Raw genomic sequence first — 23,730 nt, 5'->3', positions numbered from 1 at the left:
TTCACTTAACCAGCTCTGTCTCATCATTTGTTCGTCAGATTAATATTATCTCCCAAGAAAAAGCTTCCTGGACCACTCTGTATCAATCCACAAGTCATTTACTTACTTTTAAATTAATTAATTCGTTAATTTATTTTCTTGTTTCTGTGTAGTCCCCCTTTAATGCAAGTTCCATGAATGCAAGAACCTTGTCTGTTATCCATTCTGTTCCTAGAACTGAGCCCAGTACCTGCTACTTAATAGGTAGTTGTGTCAGTCTGAGTCCTCTGAGAAGCAGATGCCAAGATGGGATTAGATATGCAGGAAATTTATTAAGGAATACACTTATGAAGTATAAAGGAGAGGGAGCAGGAATAGGCTGAGAGAGCTTTCAGACTGTGACACAGGTCACAGAAGATGGAGAAGGAAGGAAGTTTGAGTGGAAATAGCCTCAGGCCACAGTCAGTTCTGAGAAATTTTTGGCTAGGCTGAAAGGGAGAGGCCGTACAAAGGTAACCCATATTGGGCAAGCATGGCTAGGCTCCAGGACCCCACCATTCTTAGACAGTGGCTAAGAGTTATTCTGGAAAAGCTGGGTCCACAGTGAATCCAAAGGAATAGCTGTACAACTGCCCAACTGGTCCCATAGTAGATGTTAAAGGCTGGCTCTTCTTGACCATTGTTTTTATGAATGGTCATGCACTAGTGGTGTTGTAGGTTAGGGTCTACTTCTTTGCTAGACACCTCGCAGTTAAAACCTTAATTGATCCGCAGATTAGCTATATTTTTGTTTTTGTTGTTGCTTCTTTTTCTAGTCAGATGATAACAAGAAAATTTTAGAGATGCTTTATCCTTTTCCTCTTCCCTCATCCACCATGTTTTTTAGCACAATGCTGGGCACATTGTAGTTCCAAAGATTCCTAACATCAAAGGCTACAAAAAGGAGACCTGTTATGGACACAAGTAAACATGACTTGGTCAAAAATGGTAGGCATGATGGAGAGTTGGATTGGATTTGCCCCATCTAGAAGGGGTGACTATTACGTAGCTGCAGCAGATTACTGCCAAGTAGGAACGCAGGCTCTGAGCTACCAAACCAAATGATGCCAGAAATCTGGATTTTTACGTGAAATCTCCTGATTTTTAAATGTTAGGAACTAATTAAGTATTTTTTAAAACATTCTGCAGGCCAACACTAGCATGGCCAAGCAAAACATGCCTGTAGAATGATTTGGCCACCAGTTTATAGTCTCATTCTAGACCAGTTGATGGACAACATTCTAGATCTTTAAAACTCATAGTTGTGTTAAAAGTTTTGTAGCAGTTATTCTTGGAAGTATTCTCAGAACCGGCTGATGACTGGCCATTTATGTCATTCCCCAGTATCCTGGATCCAGAGAGCATGAAAGAGAATAAACCATAAATGTCTGAGTCACAAAGGTCATGGACTCAGGAGCCTGGGGTGAAGTCCTCCATGAAATGTAAGGAGACAGATCTCTCTTTGCCAGTATGTGAGTGGGTCTGTCAGCAAGGACAGGCTAAAGCTAAACAGATGGATCTCACTCCCTGCCCAGAGGGAGCACAGGGTGGCCTCAAGGGAGAAGGAGTGAATTCTAAGGCAGAGTTCACTTTCTAGGGCAAACCTTATGCCCTAGAGCTGAAACCCTCAGATTTGTTTTTTGTCTGTGGTGGAAAACCACAGGATTAGAAATCCCAAGGGCTAAAGGTAAGAACAACAATGTAAAAGCTCATTAGTGATCCCAGCAACAAAAAATTCTTCCAAATAACAGTTTTAGTTTTATTCCTGCATGCATAGGATCTATGCCCAAATATATCTATGGAGCATTTTTAACAAGTTAATGAGAATTCTAATGTTTAAAATAAAGAATCATTTCCAATTTTCAATAAGAACTCACTTCCTATTTCAGACTTCGGGTTTGCAGCACCTTGATGATTCTCTGCTTGGATTTTCAGAAACACAAAGAGTCACAATGCACTTAACAGACCCAGGGGTATTTGACACAGAGCAGGAATACCAGACCGTGATATTCCTGAGTTATTAACAGAGTTACTAACAAAATTATTGGTGGGTACTGTTTTACCTTAAAAGGCCTATAAAAGTTCTTCAATTGTGCTACCATTTCAGAGCACATCCCTGTTCAGTCTCTCAGCTTGTGATTCTAATTCATCAAAGCATATGATTTGCTTCTGAAGTTGTGACTGTCTCATCAATAGTTGTTAAATCCCTAGTTTTTTGCCTTCTTAAAAATATATCCATCCAATTTTAACTGAAAACTCCTGATATTATCAGTGATGTTCTGTGAATTTTAAATCTCTCTTGAAATTGTGTGTTCAGTGTATTTGTATTTGTCACAATCATAAGCAGCAGCATCGTGTGAACAGCAAGCACTCTGACAAGTTGCGTTCTCAGTCCTTCAATTCCCAAAACTCCTTGATCTGAGAAGACAGCTGAGTAAACCTTGTCGATTTTCCCCACCTGATGGCATAAACATAAATGGCATCTGCCCGCGCTGCTTTAACAGTTTCCAAATAGCTAATAAACTGGCAGTGACTGTGGAGACTGGCCTGAAGAATAGTCACAATTGGAATAATTTGCTGCATCACATCACATAAGGGACCTGCCCACAGGGGTCATAGGCCCAACCTTTGCAGGATGAGGCAATGGTAGCCTGCATGCCAGCCTGTGCTACTAACTGCCATGAACTGTCAAAGCCATGTCATCCGCTTTTTGACCGCAAGTGCCCATTGGTGAGTGAAATCATCTTTTCCATGTTTAGACCAAAATTCTCAAATTAATTACCAGCATAAGTTAGTACTTATTAGCTCTTACATGTCAGATAATGACATATATATGTGTGCATGTTTCATACCAATCTATACCCATTCCCTTGAAAAGCATATATAGCTCCTACCTACTGCACAGTCCAGAAAGGTGTCCTACAACCTAAATTCCTAAGCTCTCTTTATCCTTTCGTTCATTCAACAAAGTAGCCCAAATACCTACAGTTACCTTGTACTTGTTGAGCTTTCAATTGTCAACCCTAATCTCTTTCCAGTACCAGCAAAAATGAGACAATAGGGCTTATTTTCAAATGGGCTTGTCAGAAATTGATGCAGCAGTTAGCTTCTCTAGAAGAATCTCCTGCTATTTCATCAGTTTACTGACTTCTGTGCACGGGAATTGCAAGAGCTGCCAAATATAGCATTCTTTTTGGGAAAAAAAAATGAGTAAATCTAGTTTAAAATCCTCTTCATAATCATATTCTGCTTCGCTTGGCAACTCTTAAATCTTTTGATTGAGACATCAATTGTGCTTTTAAAACTCTCAAATAGTAAAATCTTACATTTTAAAATCCTTCTTGAAATTGTATTTACTATACATATTTACCATCTAAGTATTTTTATAATCCTTTACTAAAAAGTTTTGTGACCTGTCTGCATTTAGCTATCTGCAAACTACCTTTTATTCTACATCTGTTTGTGGCTAAGCAGCTTGCCTTTGCTGTAACTTTGGGTTAAACATGACAAGTTATTATCGTACTTGCTATTCGCTGCCATTTGCAATTGTCATCTTTTAAGACATGCCGTCTCCCTGGACCACTTTTTAGCATTTGTATGACATGAAAAGAAATGACTGCAAAATAAAAATTGCTTAAATGCTATGCCTGGTGTGGTTTTAAGTGAAACATCTGGGCTCATTCAAATTATTTCTTTCTGATGTGATTTTCTTTGCCATGACTAACGAAGGCAGGAGGTTTGGTCAGGTGGCTTTTCTCAGGAGTTACTGGGAAAAGAGGAATTCGTCCCTTAGGGACTGTGTTTCTGGGTGCCTCAAGGTTTTTAGGAAGGCAGAGGGCACCTCATGTTATTCTCCTCAACTTGTCCTGGTCTATTGATATCTTTGAGAACAGTGTCTGGAACTTCCATTGCCAGGGAGTCTAGAGGAGGGTCACTCAGGGGCTGAGGCATAGTGGATACAAGTGGGGAAGCCAAGGGAAGGCTGGACACATATTTGAAGACAGGCTTGTTCTGAATAACTTCATAGTATAAAATAGAGGGTGTAAGGATGAAGAAGATGCCACCTAAACAGAGTGATCGCTCTTACTGCAGGTCTCAGCTTAAAGATCAATTCCTTGGAGAAGTGATCTCTGGTGCCCAAATGGATGCAGGTTCCCTTCCCTCTCTATTCTTAATCATATCCCCTGCTATTGCCTCAAAGAAGAAATGAGACAGTGAGTGTTTCTTGTCCATTATTTTGTATTGTTTACCCCTATGGAAAGTAAGCTCCATGACCATAGGGACCTCACGGTCCTTGTTTTGTTCATTCACCTGGTCATCTCCAGGACAGGTTGGCTACATAGTTTGAGGGCCCAGTGCAAAATGAAAATGTGAGGTTCCTTGTTCAGAGAAAAGTGCTGCTCAAGGTACTACCATGTAAAACTTCCTTTCTTAAATACTTTCTCTCTCCTCGCCATTGTGTTTTTTGATTTGCTATCTAATGGCATTCTATATTTTAAAAATAGAAATTTTTAATCATGATTTATTATTATGGAATCTACTGTTTGTCTTTATATCATAAAATGCTAGTTTTAAATGTCAATATAAAAACATTTAACTGGTATGCAAAATCCAAGATTACACAATTCATATTTTGTATTTCACACACACATATGTATTTCATTCTTACCAGAACCATGGAAAGGCTGCATGAAACTAATGCAATCATTTTTATTTCACTTTTTAGCACGTTATACCAGCACTTCTTTCAGCTCACTGGTAGTAAAGAAGGACAAAAAGGAAAAGCAACAGTGCTTTGCCTTATTGCTTTTGCTTTCTTTCTTTCTTTTAATTTAATTTATTTATTTATTTGGCTTTAAGTGGGAAATGATATGAATAAGCAAGAAAGGGTCCCTAGGTTTTCCTTTTGGTTTGAACAAAAGAGCAGAGCCTCTGGTATAACTAAGATATTCTGAAAATGGTCCTAACACAACATTCCCTAACACCACTGCCATGTACTTGCTTTTAGTCTTGCTGAATGCCCTTGTATTCTTTCGGTGTCCATTGGTTACCAACTTCAATGCTCATGGGATATCCTAAAAATGCTGTAAGTGAATGGGAAGGCAAGGAACTGTGGACATCTCTGCTCATGTGCATGTTCCATCATTCCAATGGACTTCCTTAGAAAGCACAAGTTCAGTGAAATTATTCAGAATTGCAAGATGGTGACAACGGTGCTTTAAACCCAACATGGACCACTTTATTGCACAGGTCTGTGCCCACAAAGCCCAGTGTGGTTTATGTTCTGCTATAATGGAGCACACAAATATCACACTGAACACAGAGGATGAGTATATATTCCTACAGAATAAAAGTTGAATGAGTAACGGAGTCAGAACTGTCTATCAATGAATTGAGCTGCAGAAATAAGTGACTTCATGGCCCAGAAAGAGAGAGGAAAGGTGGGTATAGCTTTGTGGGTTTTTTCTATTTGTTCAAATTAGTTATATGTGTCACATCATACATAAATGGACATAATTAGGAACAGAGAGGGAAGAGAATCTGAATCCACTTGGGCACCAGAGATCACTTCTCCAAGGAAGTGATCTTTGAGCTGAGACCTGCAGTAAGAGTGATCACTGTTTAGGTGGCATCTTCTCATTCTTCTGGTTGTACATGATGTAGAATTACACTAATTGTGTAATCATATATGCCTATAGGATATTAATGTCTGATTCATTTGACTATCCTTCTTCCCTCCCTTATCCTCTTGCCTCCTTTCACTCCCCTCTGTCTAATCCAAAGTACCTCTATTCTTCCCTAGCACCCCCGCTAGCCCTTATTATGAATTGGCATCCACATATCAAAGAAAAAATTCAGCTTTTGGTCCTTTGGGATTGGTTTATTTCTCTTAGCATGATATTCTCCAGCTCTGTCCATTCACTGGCAAATGCTATAATTTCATTCTTCTTTAAGGATGAGTAATATTCATATATATATATATATATATATATATATATATATATATATATACACATATATATAATATTTTCTTTATTCATTCATCTGTTGAAGGGCTTCTAGGTTGATTCCATAGTTCAGCTATTGTGAATTGAACTGCTATAAACATTGATGTGCCACAACACCATAGTATGCTGATTTTAAGTCCTTTGGGTATAAACTGAGGAGCGGGATAACTGGATAAAATGGTGGTTCCATTCCAAGTTTTCTGAGAAATATCCATACTGATTTCTCAGTGGTTGTACCACTTTGCAGTCCCACTAGCAATGTATGAGTGTACCTTGTCCCCCACGTCCCCCACAATCCCAGCCAACATTTATTGTTGCTTGTACTCTTGATAATTGCCATGCTGACTGGAGTGAGATAAAATCTCAGTGTAGTTTTGATTTGCATTTCTCTAATTACTAGAGATGTTGTACATATTTTCATGTATTTGCTGATCAGTTCTATTTCTTCTTCTGCGAAATGTCTGTTCAGTTCCTTAGCCAATTTATTGATTCAGTTAGTTGTTTTTTGCTGTTAAGTTTTTGAGTTCTATATATATACTGGAGATTAATGCTCTATCTGAGGTGCAGATGGTAAGGATTTCCTCCCATTCTGTAGGCTCTCTCTTCATGATTTGGATCATTTCTTTTGATGTGAAGAAGTGTTTAGTTTAATTCCATCCCATTTATTGATTCTTGATTTTACTTCTTGTGCTTTAGGAGTGTTGTTAAGGAAATCAGTTCCCAAGCCAATGTGGTGGAGATTTGGACCTAATTTTTCTTCTATTAGGCACAGGGTCTCTGTTCTAGTGCCTAAGTCCTTGATCCACTTTGAGTTGACTTTTGTGCAGGGTGAGAGATAGGGGTTTAATTTCATTTTGCTACATATGGATTTCCAGTTTTTGCAGCACCATTTGTTGAAGAGGCTATCTTTTTTCCAATGTATGTTTTTGGTGCCCTTGTCTAGTATGAGATAACTATATTTCTGTGGGTTTGTCTCTGTGTTTTCTATTCTGTACCATTGGTCTATGTGTCTGTTTTGATGCCAATAACATGCTGTTTTGTTACTATATCTCTGTAGTATAATTTAAGTTCTGCTATTGTGGTGCCTCCTGCTTCACTTTTCTTGCTAATATTGTTTTGGCTATCCTAAGTCTCTTGTTTTTCCAAATGAATTTTATGAATGCTTTTTTTAGTTCTATGCAGAATAGAAATTATATTACATCTCTATAATGCTTTTGATAGAATGGCCATTTTGACCATGTTAATTCGGCCTATCCAAGAACATGTGATATCTTTCCATTTTCTAAGGTCTTTTTCAATTTCTTTCTTTATTGTTCTATGGTTTTTATTGTAGAGGTCTTTCACCTCTTTTGTTAGATTGATTTCCAAATATTTTATTGTTTTTTTGAGGCTATTATAAATGGGGTAGTTTTCCTCACGTCTCTTTAAGTAGATTCATCACTGATGTATAGGAATACATTTGATTTATGGGTGTTAATTTTATATCCTGCTACTTTGTTGAGTTCATTTATTTTATTATAAAAGTTTTCTGGTAGAATTTTTCTGGGTCTTCTAAATATAAAATCATGTTATCAGCCAATAATGGTAGCTTGAATTCTTCTTTTCCTATTTGTATCCCTTTAATTTCTTTCTTCTGTCTAATTGCTCTGGCTAGAGTTTGGAGGACAATGTTGAACAAAAGTGGTGAAAGATGGCATCCATCTCTTGTTCCAGTTCTTAGAGGGAATGCTTCCAATCTTTCTCCATTTAGAATCATGTTGACCTTGGGCTTAGCATATATGGCTTTTACGATGTTAAGGTATGTTCCTACTATCAGTAGTTTTTCTAGTATTTTGAACATGAAGGCATCCAGCCTCTCTTCTCGATAGTATTACTGTTCCTAAGCCTACTTGAAACTCTTGTCTTTGGTTCAACAAAATATTCCTACCTCCTTATAATCAATTTCCCCTGATTTATGCAATTCAGAAAATATCAGATTTTTTGCAGCTGCTGAACAACAAAAAAATTATTTGTGCCCTGTCCCATGCACAGTTTTCTGTGTATACCCAGCTTTGTGGTCCTCTGAACACACCATGATTTTCACATCACCATGCTTTTGCTCATCAGATCCATTCTTGAATGTCTGTGTCCTCTTTTCTAATAATACCCTTCCTCTTTAAGACCAATCCTCCTGTGGCAGTGTCTTTAGTTACCATTTTGGGTCGTCACTTAATGGTCATTTTATTGAGAAAGTCATTGACATTTCTGTTCCTGAGCGCTCCTTGGGAGCAAGTTGAAGCCATGTTATCTTTTATTTTTCCTCTAAGATCTCATATAGTGCTTGACCCTTAGCAGAAGTCACTGTCCATTGCATGAGAGTTTGTTGTTGACTAACCAAACTACCCTATATGTTTAGGCCTGGGGAATGTTGTATTAGAACTATTTTCAGAATACTTTAGTTATAAATCAGTCACCACAATCCAGTCCTTATTACTGTTGTTCAAAGATCTTTCTTTGTTGAAAGCTTTTTTTTTTATGATTGTAGGAATTATTCAAGGCAGTATTAGTAGAAACGATTATGGGTAATAAAAAGATGCATATTGAAATGGGCCTGGAATTAAGCCATTCATGGAATCATCTGAGCTCAGCTGTGCCTGATATACTTTTGGACCAAGCTATTTATGAAGTTATAGACCACAGATTACTATGACATCCACGTTCATTCTTGAAAAAGATGACTCAGTTGCAAGTCCTGCACTTGAACAGGAGCAGGAATCTGAGGGGGAAGAAATATCCATCTACTGCAGATGCCATTCATAAAGGTCCCTAGTATGGCTCCTAAGTGGGCTGCATTGTCTGCTCTGCTTCCTATTGGGAAATAACTCAAGGTGTTTAATATTTTCACTGAATATGGTGGTCTGCCTCCCTTGGCATGCTGATTTGGAGGGGCCTTCCCCGGGGGGCATTGTTTATCACGTTTCTCATCTCAAATGAGAAATAAGAAATGAATCCTAATTTCATCCAGGACACAGGTTTATTAAAATAATATCTGAAATACCGCAGATATTCTCATAATTTTGTGAAACACAAAAACAGAAAAGCCTTATCCTCATGAGGTGGGAATGCTTAATAAGCAAATGACAATACTTAGTTGGATTTTTTTTTTTCTCATTCTTATCAGGAGTTGGCAAGAGGGATAGCTCATTAGGTCACGTGGTGACTACAAAGACTCAAGTAAAAAAGGCAAAAGACAAAAATTCCAAGGGAAACAGAAGCAAGCCCTGAGATTTCCATCTTCCTTGTTTGTTTCACCTTTGCATACATGACGTGATTCTCTACTAAACAAGCAGACAGGCAGGTAAAACTTGCTTTCCTTTAAATGGTGGGTGCAAGTACCTTTGCTGCATTTGAAGACCCATACTATAATGTTCATGTGAAGCAGAGGGAGGGAAGGATCAAATAGTCTCCTCCTGTCATATATAAATAAATGGGGGATCAGTCCAATATGCCATGTCCAATTTGAGTATGAACATTATTTATTATTCCCAATCGTGAGCCTGTGTAACTCCTGGCTCATTTTCACTAGCTCTGGGCATATAGTTCTCTATCATACACTCTGTCTCTGACTGATTGTGTTCATGTCAAATAATGGTTAAACCCTCCACTGTTCCCCAAAAGTCTGAGCAGCAGCTGGATGCAGATGTGCACCAACACCAGCAGTCATGTGAAACCCACCATTTGGGTACATGACATGTCTATGCCAAAGGGATGGCCATGACTCACAATGTCTTCAGAACATGAAATAACTTGATTTTTTTAAAAGGCTAAAAGAAAATACTTGGCTAAAGGCAAGATTGCTTTTCGGACGGGAAACTCTTTTCCCAGGGTGTCCTGTGCAGACAAAACTTACTGCATCCCTTCTAAAAATGTGTCTGGAACTGTCTTCCAAGATGATTAATAGAGCAAGTATTTCTCACAAGGGTCTGACCTTTGGGAGCACAGCAGACAGAAGGCACAAATGACTGGAGATGGATAAAGAGGACAGGCTCACAGGACATGCAAATCCACAACCTGACTCTCATTCAGGATGCAGGCACGCTGCACCATCCCTTGGGGGAAACCCCCTAGGCAATGATACCTTTGAAAAACTTTTTATGTCATTATACATCTCTTTACCTGAGAAAGATTTTCTTTCAAGAGATGAAAGCACCTGTCGGTAAATTGGAAGTGCAGAGACTGTGAAGATAAAAACGATTAAACAGAAGGTCCCTGCACCAATCATTCAGCCCAGAATCAATGGTCACAACTTTAGGAATTCATTGCTAAATGCAGTGTGAAAGCTTCACAGCAAAGGGGAGGAAAAGAAGGTAGATATTTTTGGGGAAAATAAATTTGTTATTTAAAAATCTTTATAACAACTCTATAAGGCAATGTTAATGTCCCCATTTGACAGGCAACCTGGAACTTGAATAATTCTGTGAAGTCATGCAGATAGAAAGTAGTGGCAATATGAGATTCAGGCCCAGGTGTATATAATTTCAAACTCATTCTTGTTCTACTATCTCCTATTATATAAATCTGGGGCATGAAGAGTTGAGCAGATAGGTTTTGGTAGAAATTCACTTGTTTAAAATTGAAAACCATTTTCAAGTTCACCTTCATGGCATGGTGAGGACCTCTGCTGAGTAGGGAAGTATAAGCAATGCAGAGTTTTATTGTCCCAAATACAGAAATGCTTTCTTTATAGTCTGTTTCTGTCCTTACTCCTTGGTTTTATAACAATTTCCATTAATTTATATTTTACTTTTTTTTTACTTATAATATTATTGAATTACTACTTTGTGCCATGAACTGGTCTAGACAATTAGTGTGCAGAGGTCCCACCCTGAGTTTCCCGAAAGACTGAGCCAGAGACTAGGATTTGCCTGGGAAGTGATCTTGGAAAGAAGTGAAGAATCAGAAAAAGTGAAACTGGGAAAGGGGGAGGAGCCAATATGCCTACACACTGCAAAGCTGGCCATCAACACAGGTGGCCAGTGCTCAGTCTCGCTGGCACGGGTACAGGGGAGTATAAAAAGGATCAGAGGGAGAGGCATTTATCCATTATTTCCTGGACTGTTTTGGCTGAGAGTCAACCCTTGCTCACTTTTGGGCTATCCATGCATGAATATCAACAAGGCTCCAGCAGGCACTCCATCCAGGAGAGTCAGGGAAGCCTCTCTGCTAGAGCCATGAACTGAGGCTGAGAGGATATGAGGTGGTAAGCACGGTGTCTGTGATAGGGAGCTAAATGGATGCAGTCCTTGGAAAAGGAAAAAGCCCACAATTTAAATTGAGAGGTGCTTATTAAATAAATTAATAAACTTCATAATTAAAAATTTTCATAACCGGGCTGGGGATGTGGCTCAAGCGGTAGCGTGCTCGCCTGGCATGCGTGCGGCCCGGGTTCGATCCTCAGCACCACATACAAACAAAGATGTTGTGTCCACCAATAACTAAAAAATAAATATTAAAAATTCTCTCTCTCTCTCTTTAAAAAAAAATTTCATAACCATCATAAAGGAAGAAGACAGGTGATAGGAGGGAGACAAATAAGCATGCCTACCTTAAACTGAAATGGCAAAGGAAGCTTCTGGGGTGAGGGTGACATTTAGACCAAGATGGCCAGGAGGGAGAAGTGAGGAAAGGCTTGCAGAGAGAACAGCCTTTGCAAAAACTGCAAATGAGCTATAGAAATGGAAAGGAGCTCAACATGATTCAGCAGAGTGAGGAGGTAGGAGAGAAGAGTTAGATGTACCTGGAGAAGTAGGTGGTTGGGTTCTGAATTTTACTCATGGAATGAAAAGCCATTAGAAGTGTTCTAATATTTTTGAAAATTTTCTACAGATGTTTTATGAAAAAGAAATCTATGTTGTGTAAGAGGGAGATCAGGGAAGCTTTTCTGAGGTAGCTGTGGTGGGCAGAGAAGGAATGTTGGTGACTTAGACCAGGGCATGACAGTGAGGATGGAGAAAACTGAGCAGATTAAAGAACCATTGTTTTCCTCATGAGAATGTGGTAGTGGATCAGATATGAGGATGAGAAAGAAGGGGTTAAGGATGACCCCCAGACTTAAATCTTGAGCATTTATTCATCCACTCAACAAATAGGTATTGAACACTTATTACCTGCTAAACATGAAAAACCCAGATTGCTTAGACTCTACCCTGGTCTTTGAGTGACTCACAGTTCAGTAAGGAGAATAGAGAAGTAGACAGATAATTCTGAGAGAGGATCGTCAGTACCATGATAGCTGTACATTCTAGATGTCATTAAAAGCTAACATAATCAAAGTTAGTGACTTCCACCTATTCTGATGACCAGACATGTATTCTTCTAGAAGAAGATGTACCAGTTACCCAGAACACTGGGAAATTGATCCAGAGAGGAGTCAGTTGTCCATGAGTTCTTTTATCCTCACTGATTAATAATTAGCCTCTCAGCCACCCACAAATATAGAGTTTAGTCCAGACCACTGAGTCCTGGAAATGGAAGTGCTAAAGGGTTCAGAGCTGCTGGGTTGTTAAATAGAGTACAGTCAGTAAGGAAGTCTTCCTGACATGAAGCTGTGGTAAATCCTCCTCGATGTTCTCAAAGTCCCTGAAGCCATGACATCCGACCAGCAGAGCTTCCCTGCAGTGGCATTCTTATCATTCTTGGCAGAGCTTTTCAAACTGCAATATGAAGGTAACCTTCACAAGGCCAGAGGACTTTCATCAAGCTGATGGAATCATTGAAGGTCATTCAACCTGCTGTAGAATTTAAATGTTAATTTTCCATAAAATATCAGCTAGCATTTTTCTGAATCCATTCATTGTGGGTTAAAATGCAGAAAGAACTACTTTTAGAAGAGCAGGAAAAAGACTGCTCAGTACCAATAAGGCTGTGGAAAGAAGCCCTGAATGGTGCAGACCTCAAAAACTGAAAGTCTAAGATTGTGTATTCTCTGGACACAGAGAATTGTACTGCCTGGACGTCAGAGGACATAGTAAATCTTTTCTGAGATGAATAGTATTATAGTGGATCGTTGACAATGGTGGAAACACTAAATGGAGTGTGTTGTTTTAAATCTAGGTATGTATTCTCCTTCAAAGTTATTGTATCAACACACCTTCCATTCAGCATCCTAGAAATTAGTGATATTCACTTGGTATCTACCAGATTGACCAAAAATCATAATGACAGTCTGAAGTCTTGATATGACCCTGGAATTAATTTTTCTTCTGAATTCAGATAAGACAACTTTGGTGGGTTTTAGTTCACTATTCACAAATATACTTAGTATACACACACGCATATATGAATATATGCGTATGAGAGACAGGATTTGAGTCCCACTGCTCAAATGATGCTGAAGTTTACTGAGAACAAATTTTAAGAAAAGGAAAGGAAAGCAGTGGAGAAAGGGTGTAGGCTCTTCTCCCATCATCCCCGTTCAAGGGTTCTTGCCTTGGAATTGACTCCTGCATGTGGCTTGGCCAATCAGAGCACGTCATTCTTCAGGCACAGAATTTGGTTCAGAGTTGAGCAGATGCCCCCTTTCAGTCTGTCAGAGACTTCCATGGGCCTTGCTGGCCATTAAGAAAGGTAATTTCTCTTTATTGTTGATCTCAATCTGTGAGGTAAGTATAGGCTTAGAGATGTCAGTGGGACACCACTTGCTTCCACATGGTGGGAGAGAAAGAATAGGAGAGGAGAAGATGGGAAGGAGAGGACAGGACAGGAGAAGGGGGATTGGAGATACTGAGATCTGCAGGTAATAGCTGAAGCAATGGAGATAACGCTGCCAAAGAGAGCACTTAGTTACGGGACCAATGAAATCACATTTACTTGGTTTATGTCTCTTAGAACTGAAGACTCCTGACACTACATAGTGCTCTAGGCCATTGCATTTTGGTAAAAATGCAGGCCGCCTTGGATGCCATAGGAAAGTGTTCCCATGTTATAAAACCTTTACAGCCACAGAAAGTCAAGTTTTGGGCTGGGTGTGGTGGTGCATGCCTATAATTCCATCAGCTTGGGAGGCTGAGGCAGGAGGATCACGAGTTCAAAGCCACCCTCAGCAATAGCGAGGTACTAAGCCACTCAGGGAGACCCTGTCTCTAAATAAAATACAAAATAGAGCTGGGGAGGTGACTCAGTGGTCGAGTGCCCCTGAGTTCAATCCCCAGTACCAAAAAAAAAGTCAAGTTTTGGCACATACTTAATGACATGGGAAAATGTTCATGATTAAAATCAAGTTAAAATGTCTAAAATGTTTATAGCACAGGATTCGTTTTTTTATGAAATGTACATTTATATAATTATATAAAAAGTAGACCAGAAAGAAATATATTTGGATTTTAGAAGTAGTCACCTCCAGTGTTAGGATTAAAAATAATTTTATTTTAAAATAAAAATTATTTAATTATTTAAACTTCTTTATGCTTTTCCCCCAGATTTTCTACAGTACACATGAACTGCTCACATAATCTGGAATAAACAACATGTTGATGAAAATATGAAAATTCATACATATTCAAGATGGCTTCATGTAGTCCACTGAGCAACCTAGAATGTATCAAAGATTAACTTTCAAAACACCTGGACAATTGGGAATTTGACTTCCAAAAGCAATCTTTTGTGTCCTTGCACATTTTATTATAATGGATCTTTAGCTCTTTACCAACCAGCCCTGTTGCACTTTCAGTTAAAACTAGTAATGGAAACTGTACCTTCCACATGAAGCAAGAGAGCCCAGTTATGACTACAGATATTAAGATAAGGGACCAGTTCATGAACCCTCTACTGATAGGGCGGTTGTGTCATCTGGAGGACATTTCTCCTCAATTTGATCTGACAAAAAGCTGGATGTCAAATTCTTAGATAAACAATACCAAGTTCCTGTGGGGGAAGAGCCAGTCAAATAGGAGATACTTGTTCTTGGCATAAAAGTTTATACTTAAGAATTAGCTTATCGCGTTTCACAGCTCACTGTAAACTAAGAGGGGTGGGGAGGAAAGGGTCAGAGACTGCTCTAATTACCCTCATTTGAGTAAGTAGAATGAAATGAGGTTTCCTAGGGTAATTAATCAAGTCATGATGAAAAGGGATTACATGCTGGACATTATTTTTGGTCAGGGATTTGGTGAAGACTGCCACTGCCCCACAAAGGACACTGTCATTGGTCTGGCTGAAGGTTCTCACTTAGGAAAGAACGTATAGTAATGCAAGGCTCAGCATTGAAAATAAAGGCTTAAGGAAAACAGCAGCAATTATCTGGCATTGCTCTCTCCAAGTCTTGGCTTCAATTCTTGCTGGTAATAAGAGGCTTGCAAGTTTCTACGGTGTGTTGGGTGGAAACGGTCTATGCCTGGTGATTTTCACAAACAGATGAATATACTCCTATTTCCAAGCATGCGATTCAGCCACTTGGACTCCAGCAATAACTGCCACCCGTTTCAAAGGAACTGGTGTAATGCAGTCCTTATATCTGAGCTCAGATCTATTACGAAAATCAAGCTGCATGTTTTTCCAGGTGCTACCATCTTGGAAACAAGGCACAAGGGGACCAAAAAATGTGTTTCAGAACCTAATGTGAAAGCCTCCAATTAGGCTCTTTTTTAATCTAGTTATTGCAAGCTGTTTTGGCTAAAACCCGAATGCACTTAAATGTCTTCCAAGCCTGTATGTTTGCTGCTCTTACTACTGAAGTGTTATTTTGAAAATGTTCAAAAATGCCATCAAATTGAATGTATATTTGACATTGTAGTCTGCTTTGGTCTTTTTTTTTTAAATTCATTTGAGTGTGAAATTAGGCAATGCCTGTTGATTGTCAGTAAAATGAGTACAGTAGAATGACTAAATAGCAAATAGTCCAACTGTCAGAGGATTTCTGAAACCAGACCAGGAAAAACAGCAAGATGGAATTAAATGCCAGTCAGGGACTTTGAATCTCTGTCTATCTGTCTCTTTCTGGTGTCCCATATTTCAGGTCAATCCTATTCCACCCCCTGCCTGAGAGCCCCCCAAACAACACAAAAAGCAAAGAACAACTCTCCTGCTGAACACAGTAATTCTAAGCTATATTTTTTAAGCTTTTTGCCCAGTTAGTCATATGTCTGAAAATGCATAGAGTATCCTCTTAAGCAACAGTGTGACTCAAAGCCTCACTACATACTTGCAAAAGAACTTTGGCATGCCCCATCTCTGAGGAGGCTGGTGGGGTTGGGCCTGTACCAAATAGTGGCAGAATGCCTTCATGAACATGGAGGTCGCTCCTGAGATCAAGGCTGGATGGATCTGTAGGGTGGGGCAGCCCACTGGGCACCACATAAAACAGGAGGGGCTGTAATGTTGGGGAAAAATTGAATAGACACTGAAGGAGTCAACCCATTTTTCTGCCAAGTATCTCCTTCTCTTCTTCTATGGTGAATTTGGAATCTGCCTTTATCTCTTTCACTCCACACTCCTAGATTTTTACTGGAGTCTTTATTTGTTCTCTGCATGCATTTATATTCTATCTCTCAGACTTTCAACCAGCATCTTGGTCCTAAGTCTGGACACTTTCATCAAATTGCAAGCATTCTAGCTTAGGCAGGCCCCCATATAATCTTACCAAGATACCCAATTCCTTTCCCAAATATTTCATGAGCCCTTTATGAAAGGTTAATTTTCTTGCTCTCTTATTTTCGAATACCTTCCCTATTCTTTCCACATTACTCATCAAAATGATCAATCCCAAATGAAAAAAAAAATATCTGTAGCTTTACCATGAAATAATGGGTTGGATCCTAAAAAGAAGATTTACCATCCCCATATGTTACAAACCCCCTTGAGTTGATAGCTCTGAGATAAAAAAAAAAAAACTAATATGATAACTGCCATTATAGAAAGATTGAAGGTGAACTAATAGATACCTCTGAGTGGATGTTCAAATGGTATTCATTTTTTAAAAGCACCTTTAAAAATTACTTCTGCTGTTTAATGATTCACAAGAAATAAATGATCACTGTGAAAAAAATTAGAATAATCAGATAAAATAAAAGAAGAAAAAATGACCTGTAACTTTACCACTGGAATACTGATGTTTTGGGTATACATTCTTCAGGACTTATTAGTAGTATTTAATAAACTAACACATGTGAATATTATATGATTGTATACACAAACACATAAGAAAAGATACCCTAAGCAAGGTAGAGATAAGATTGAGATTGGTCTGGTGTAAGCTATTATATGCCATCTCTGCCTTCCATCTACTGTCCCCAAAAGTATGTATGCTTCTACATGATTCACATCAAGATTGAGGAGCCTTATGAGAAATGAATTCAAAACATCTTCAAAATTGGGGTTCAGGCATATAGTTATGTCTGGTAAACTTTGTGATAATGTTTAGGGTGATGTTCCCCCCCCACACACACAAAAAAACAATATTAAAGAGAATCTATAGGGCTTCCAAGGAAAAATTCATCTTAAGTCAAGTTCAAGTTCATTGCAACAAAACTCAGAAACAAGAACTGAAGAAGAAAGTCTGGATTCTGTATTCAAGGTACAGTTATAATTCCAAGATCCTTCCTCTTCACTAGGGTACTCTGGCAAAGAAGACACTGAGAAAGCAAAAGAACTTAAAGTCAAGAATTCCAAACAACGTGTAGTAGTTCTCCTTGACCTGAGCATATAGAGAATCAATGAACTTGTGAAACCTAGGCATTATTGGTAGTTGTCCTTAACAGAATCTACCCGACTGCTGACATTCCCCCTTCCACACAGAAAAAAAATGTACTTTATAGTTTGTTTTTAAAAATCTAATCGAGTATGATCAATTGTTTGCACCCCTATACACATTTCTGTAATATAATTTGAAATGATTTCAGTAGATAAATTTTATCATAATTTAATCATAAATAATGATGTAGTGAATAACCTCATAGTTAAATGTTGGGTTATATGCTAAATAATTTCATTAAGATGAATCTCTGAAATTGGGATTGTGGGTCAGTTGGTATGCACATAATTAAGACTTATGTACCATATGCATATATGGGTTTATACCCTCTAAAGAGACTGAATTGACTTGCTTTTACCAGTGCTGAATGAAAGTGACAGATAAAATGTTATTTTTAAAAAATTCATTTAATATCTATCTCACATTCCTGGATAGAGCACACCTTCCCTTTTAAAAATCACCACTCACCCACTGTATATAACATGTAGGTGTGAAACCAAAAGGACCTGTTCACAGTATGCAGCACTCACGTCCATCTAAACCAATATGGCAGACACCACATATGAGTCCCTGATCTTGGCTACCTTTTATCTTGATCTTTTTTCACTCTGCCAGGCCATATCTAACTTGGTTATTCCCTACTATGCATTTTTTGAGTACTTCATTTTCCTCCTATTTAGTATTTTATTGGGACAATTTTTTCCTGATATATTATACTTTTATTTGGTATTTCCATCCCACATTTCCAATCTCTCTGAAAATGCTGAGTTCTATTGTAAATTAAGTCATATCAGAGTCACTTTAAATTAATGTGCCAAATAAAAACCCAAGAGGCACTACTGTTACCAACCGTGCCCCAACACGGAATCTGTTCCTTCCTTGCTCCCTCTTTCTCTTTGTGAGCTCATTTCTGGTTTCATCAACGTTCTGTATTCTTGCTGTCCCTGTTTTACTCAGTTTTAGAAAAGTATTTTTAAGCAACACAAATTTTTAAAATGAGGCTGAAGAAACAAAATGGACTAAAGAATACACTGTGAATATGAACTTTTTCTCTTACTTTGCAAAAGTTGTAAGAAGTCCTTGTGCACTGTGGATATAAATTGATAGTGTTTCTGGAAGGTTGATTGGAAATAAATACATCAAAAGCCATAAGAATGCTTATACATGCAATTCTATCTTTATGAATTCATCTGGAGATGAATAACAAATATACAAACACTAATGTAAGAGTGTGTTTATTGAAGCACTATTTATAAGTAAAAATTGAAATAAACAGAATGTTCAATAATGGTGAATTGTTTCAATAAAATAGGGTTCTTTGTGCATTGGTACATGTATGCAGCTATTAAAAATGACTTAAATTTGTGTTTACAATAATGGAAGAACATTGCTGTTATAATGTTAAATAAAATAACAGGTTGTAGAGTATTCAATGCAGTACGATCCCACCTTGATAATAAAGACATTTGCATTTATGTAATCAGAGTAGAAAAGCTGGATCTCATTTCTATTGGCATGCATCCTTAGCATGGAGGAAAACATCAGAGAGGAGTGCGATGGACACTTGTGCCTGGGAAAGAAAAAAAGAAAATGCTAGAGGGGAGACCTTGGTCAGTCCATGTTAGTCTTGACCCCTGTAGAGATCAGACAGCCTCTCTGGTTCCAACCCAAAATAACACATGTCTCTGAACTCCTGACCCAATGGGAGTGGAGGGACTCTGCTCATGCCAAGGAGGGGCAGCTCTGGAGAGAGCCCACTAGGAGACAGAATCCAGGTAGGGCAGGCAAGCCAGGCCCGGGCAGTGACCCTGAAGAGCACTGACAGCAGGCATCTCGTTACAGAGGAAAGGGATCATAAGAAACTGGCATAATGGCTCTTCTTCCTTTTACTATCAGCTTAAGCAAGCCACATGGCCATAAGTCAGCAGGAGGAGGGATAATCCACTCCACTTTTTTAATGCAGATGCGGCAGGTAAAACCATATGACAAAGGACAAAGGACACAAATTTACAGAAGGGTAAAGGATTGAGATCATTACTGCAAGCTATCACCTTTGTATTTTCTCATGCTTTGGACAATAATAACATAATATTTGTGTATTATGCCCAGAAAAATAGATGGTGTGGTAGATTGTTACACTAATGGTTCCCAAGGAAGCATTTATCCCAGTGTTCATGCCTCTATTAATTTCCTAGGGCTGTGGTAACAAAGTACCACTAAGTAGAAAGCTTAAAATAAAATTTTAATCTCTCACAGTTCTGGAGGGCAGAAGTCTAAAAGCAAGGTGTTGGCAGGGACATGCTCCCTCTGAAAGCTCCAGGGGAGGATTCTCCCTAGTTTCTTTCAGATTCTTGTTCTAGGCCTCCCTTGGCTCATAGCAATAGAACTCCAACCTCTGCCTCCATCTTTACATGGTCAGCTTCCCTCTCCTGTCTGTGAGTCTCCCTGGACACCAGTCATATTGGTTTAGGAGTCCACTTACTCTAGTTCAATGTCATATTCATTAGATTATATCTATAAAGACCTGTTTCCAAATAAGCTCAAATTTTGAGATACTAGGGGCAGGATCTCAACTTCTCTTTGGGGGGACACAATTGAGCCCATAACAATGCCCTTGTGCCATTCCCTTCTTCATTGAGTCTGGGTTATGTGACTTGCTTTGGCTAACAAGAGAGAAATAGGCTCCATATAGGAAAGGTCTGCGAGCACTTGAGCTCTGGGGTTTGCCTCTCGGAGTACTGTTCCCACTAAGTGTGGAAGCCTCATGTGTTGGTCAGTTTTCCAATATTATCACAAACACCTGAGCAAAACCACTCACCCCATGGCTGAGAAGTGAAAGGGACAAAGCAGAAAAGACTGAGGTCCTACATTTTCCTTTGAGAGTATGCCTCTCAGTGACCCAAAGACCTTCCACCAGGTCTCATTTTTTTCTAAAGTTTCCACAATCTCCCAGTAGTATGAATCTGAAAACCAAGTCTATACCACATGAGACTTTGTGGGACACTTAGTATCTAAATTATAGCAACTGGGGTGGCTTCTGTAACCAAAAAAGAACCACAGAACAAGGGATGCCAGGCAATCACAGATGTCCCAGCCAAGCCCAATGCCCAATCCATCCTTGTATTGAATTCACTCGCCTGAGTAATCCTAGGTGAAGCCACAGAGCTGCCCAGGCAAGTCACAAAATTGTGAGAAACCATAAATTATTGTTTTGAAAGAGCCATTGAGTCTCAGGGGTGGGGGGTGGTAATAGAACACAGCTACAGACAATTGGTTTTCATAAACCCAGTTGGATTTGAGGTTCCCTATCCTACCGGTTCTGGAATCATAGGTGTTATTGGAATTGAAAAGAGTTTTACCGATAATGCAGTCTGACTTCATCATCCCACAGATAAGAAAACTGACACTGGGGCCTGGAACCATGCCACAGTTGAGGCAGGCATCAGTCTACGGACCTTTGGTTCTGTGCTCTTTCAACATTTCCACCAGGTCATGTGCTCTAATATGAAACTACTGCCCCGAGGGTGGGGCTACATCATGGTCACACAGCTATTCAGTGTCAATATCAGGGCTAGAAATCAGGTTTCCTAACTCCTCATCTAGAATTCTCTTCCTTTGAGGGGACAGTGAGTATACAGTGTGTGTCTTTTACTCACACGTTTAGCTGAGTATTGTCTTTGTCTTTAGCTGAGTATTGTTATCTTTGTCCCAGAATGGGGTTCAGGAGAAAAAAAAGATACCATCCCTTATCTTTCCTAGCTCTGAAACCTCTTTCTCTTTCTTTTCAACTCTCCCTTCCTAAATCCCCCAGCCTTGGAAACATGAGTAAGAATTCCTACCCCTCCCCATCAGCCACCACTTCATGCAGGATGGATTAATGAGGTTATGTCTCCAAAGAACTTTGAGTTCCTTGGAAGAAAGGCATCAACATGCAAAGTGGTGGTTGTTATTGCGATTACTTCACTGAGTAGGGTTTCACAGCTGTCCTGATGGAAAAGGGGCCAACAAAACAGAATGCCAGTTTCCCCCAGCAGAGGAGCAGCTGGAATGGATTATAAATGAGACCTGTGTGCCCGGTTCTCTTTTTCGTCAAAGCCCCATCAGCCTTTCTCAATGCCCAGCTCTCCTCCTGACAGTCCAGCAAGTTCTCTGAGCCAGACAGGTGTGGGCAAAGGCACCATCTAAGCTCCACGTGCATAAGCCTGCTTGGCAGGGGCAGCAAAACCCTAGATTCTGAACCAGGGCCAACCCATTACCAGTGCTCAGTAATGCAATGGATTTCTCCAGTGGTGATTTGGGGTAAGTAAAACATTCTCATTGCTCAAACTTCCCTTCACTTTATAGGGCAGGAGGGACGGGGGAGGGAGAGGGAAGAGGCTGTGCAGACTCAGACAAATGTCACATTGCCAGGACCAGAGCACCTCTACCCACCCTTTCTGCCTCCTTTCTCCTTCCTCTCCCCCTCTCTCCCTTCCTCTCTCTTTTCCTTCCCTTCCCTTCCCTTCCTTCCTTAACTTCCACTTGACACATATGTATTAGAATATTAAGTCCCACACCATGTTAGATTCTCAAGAAATAACAAAAAAATGAGATGTGGTCCTGGCCCTTTCAAGGCAATCATGGGGATAGTGAATGAGGCAGAGACAGGCAAATGGACAGAAAAATCACATCCCATAACACCCTCCCCAAACCACATTGTTATGGCAGACACAGAGTGCCACAGAGATACCCCAAAGAGTCAGTCACCTGGTTTTGAAAAGACATTGGCAGGCTCCAAGGGATTGTCAGATTAAGTGTAGGGAAAAGGGAAGGGATATTTTAAGCAGATATAGTTCCATCGGTCCTGCATTAATATGAAAATGATCCATGTTTTCTAGGTGTGTATAGAAAGAAAAACAGACTATAAGCTTTGTAATCATATTAACTATGCTGTCATAAAAATATTATTCCCTAATTTAATGAACACTTCCTATGTGCACCCAAAAACTTTGAATACATTTTCTTGTTTCATCATCACCACAATTTCATAAAGCAGTTTTCATTACTAGGCTTATTTTACTGAATGAAACCAAGGCCCAGAAAGGTCAAGAGACTTGCTCAAAATCACAGACGTAGTGAGTGAGCGTATCACATTTACTCCACGCGGCCCAACTCCAGAGTCCATGCCAGGAACCAACTCAGCAGCCCCCTGGTATAGAGATCCAACATTTCCACGTCGGTGAGCTTTGTCCTGATCTGACTTTTAAAAAAATAGGTCTATAATAACAAGGCATGGCACTCACAGTGGGTTCTCAATAAACACTTATTAACTAAAAAGAATCATTTCCCTAAGTCTAAGAAATACAGGTTTTCTAGTGCATTAGGAAGAATAGGTATGCAAAATGATATTTTCTTTTGATCCAATAACTCATTCTAGAGATAGGTTTTTTTCCTAAGAATCAAGTCTTCCCAAACACATTTTTTTTCCTACTTTACTGAGATGCAATTGACAAATATAATATGTTAAATTTGCTTACATAAATTTAAAGTACACAATGTGATATTTTGGTGTACATAGACATCGCAAGATGATTACCATAATCAAACTAATTAGCATATCCATCACCTCACATAGTTATGTGTGCATGTGTGCCTTGGGAATGAAATAGCACTTTTAAACAACATAAAATTATAAGCACCAATGTATTGACAAACAGAGCAACTGAAGGAGAAAGCTAAATATATGCCCTGGGAAAACTTGGTCCTTTTTAGTTAGAAGTTGCCTTTAGGTTGTCAAACTTTTCCTAACTCTTTTATGCTTCTAGCTAGATTGCAAGCCCGTGGAGGACAACGACTTGTCTGTTGTGTTTTTCTGTCCTTGTCAGTACCAATATTAGTGTCTTCTGTGCTTCAAGGGTGATCACACTATGTCTTTATTAAAGAATGCATTGGCAGCATGCCGCATGGTTATTTGTGTCCAAAACTCACATGAACTTTTGA

General features: G+C 39.2%; 1 long non-coding RNA gene across 2 annotated transcripts in view; it reads left to right on the top strand.

Moving 5' to 3' along the window:
- LOC124107031 (uncharacterized) overlaps positions 1 to 19,231 on the top strand; it is a 37,961-nt gene extending 18,730 nt beyond the window's left edge. The window contains exons 2-3 of one of the 2 annotated variants that reach the window (XR_009228663.1): positions 9,187 to 9,363; positions 14,483 to 19,231. This is a non-coding gene — a long non-coding RNA (uncharacterized LOC124107031). The remainder of the gene's footprint in view (positions 1 to 9,186; positions 9,364 to 14,482) is intronic. The other variant, XR_006856263.2, reaches the window with a different exon arrangement.
- The last annotated feature ends 4,499 nt before the right edge of the window (positions 19,232 to 23,730 follow it).

Source organism: Marmota monax, unplaced genomic scaffold, assembly GCF_021218885.2.
Source record: "Marmota monax isolate L192 unplaced genomic scaffold, Marmota_monax_Labrador192_F-V1.1 WCK01_AAM20220418_F8-fsc00003, whole genome shotgun sequence".
In the NCBI taxonomy this organism is placed as follows: domain Eukaryota; kingdom Metazoa; phylum Chordata; class Mammalia; order Rodentia; family Sciuridae; genus Marmota; species Marmota monax.
Note: the sequence above shows the minus strand (reverse complement) of the source record. Positions and strands in the feature narration are given on the sequence as shown.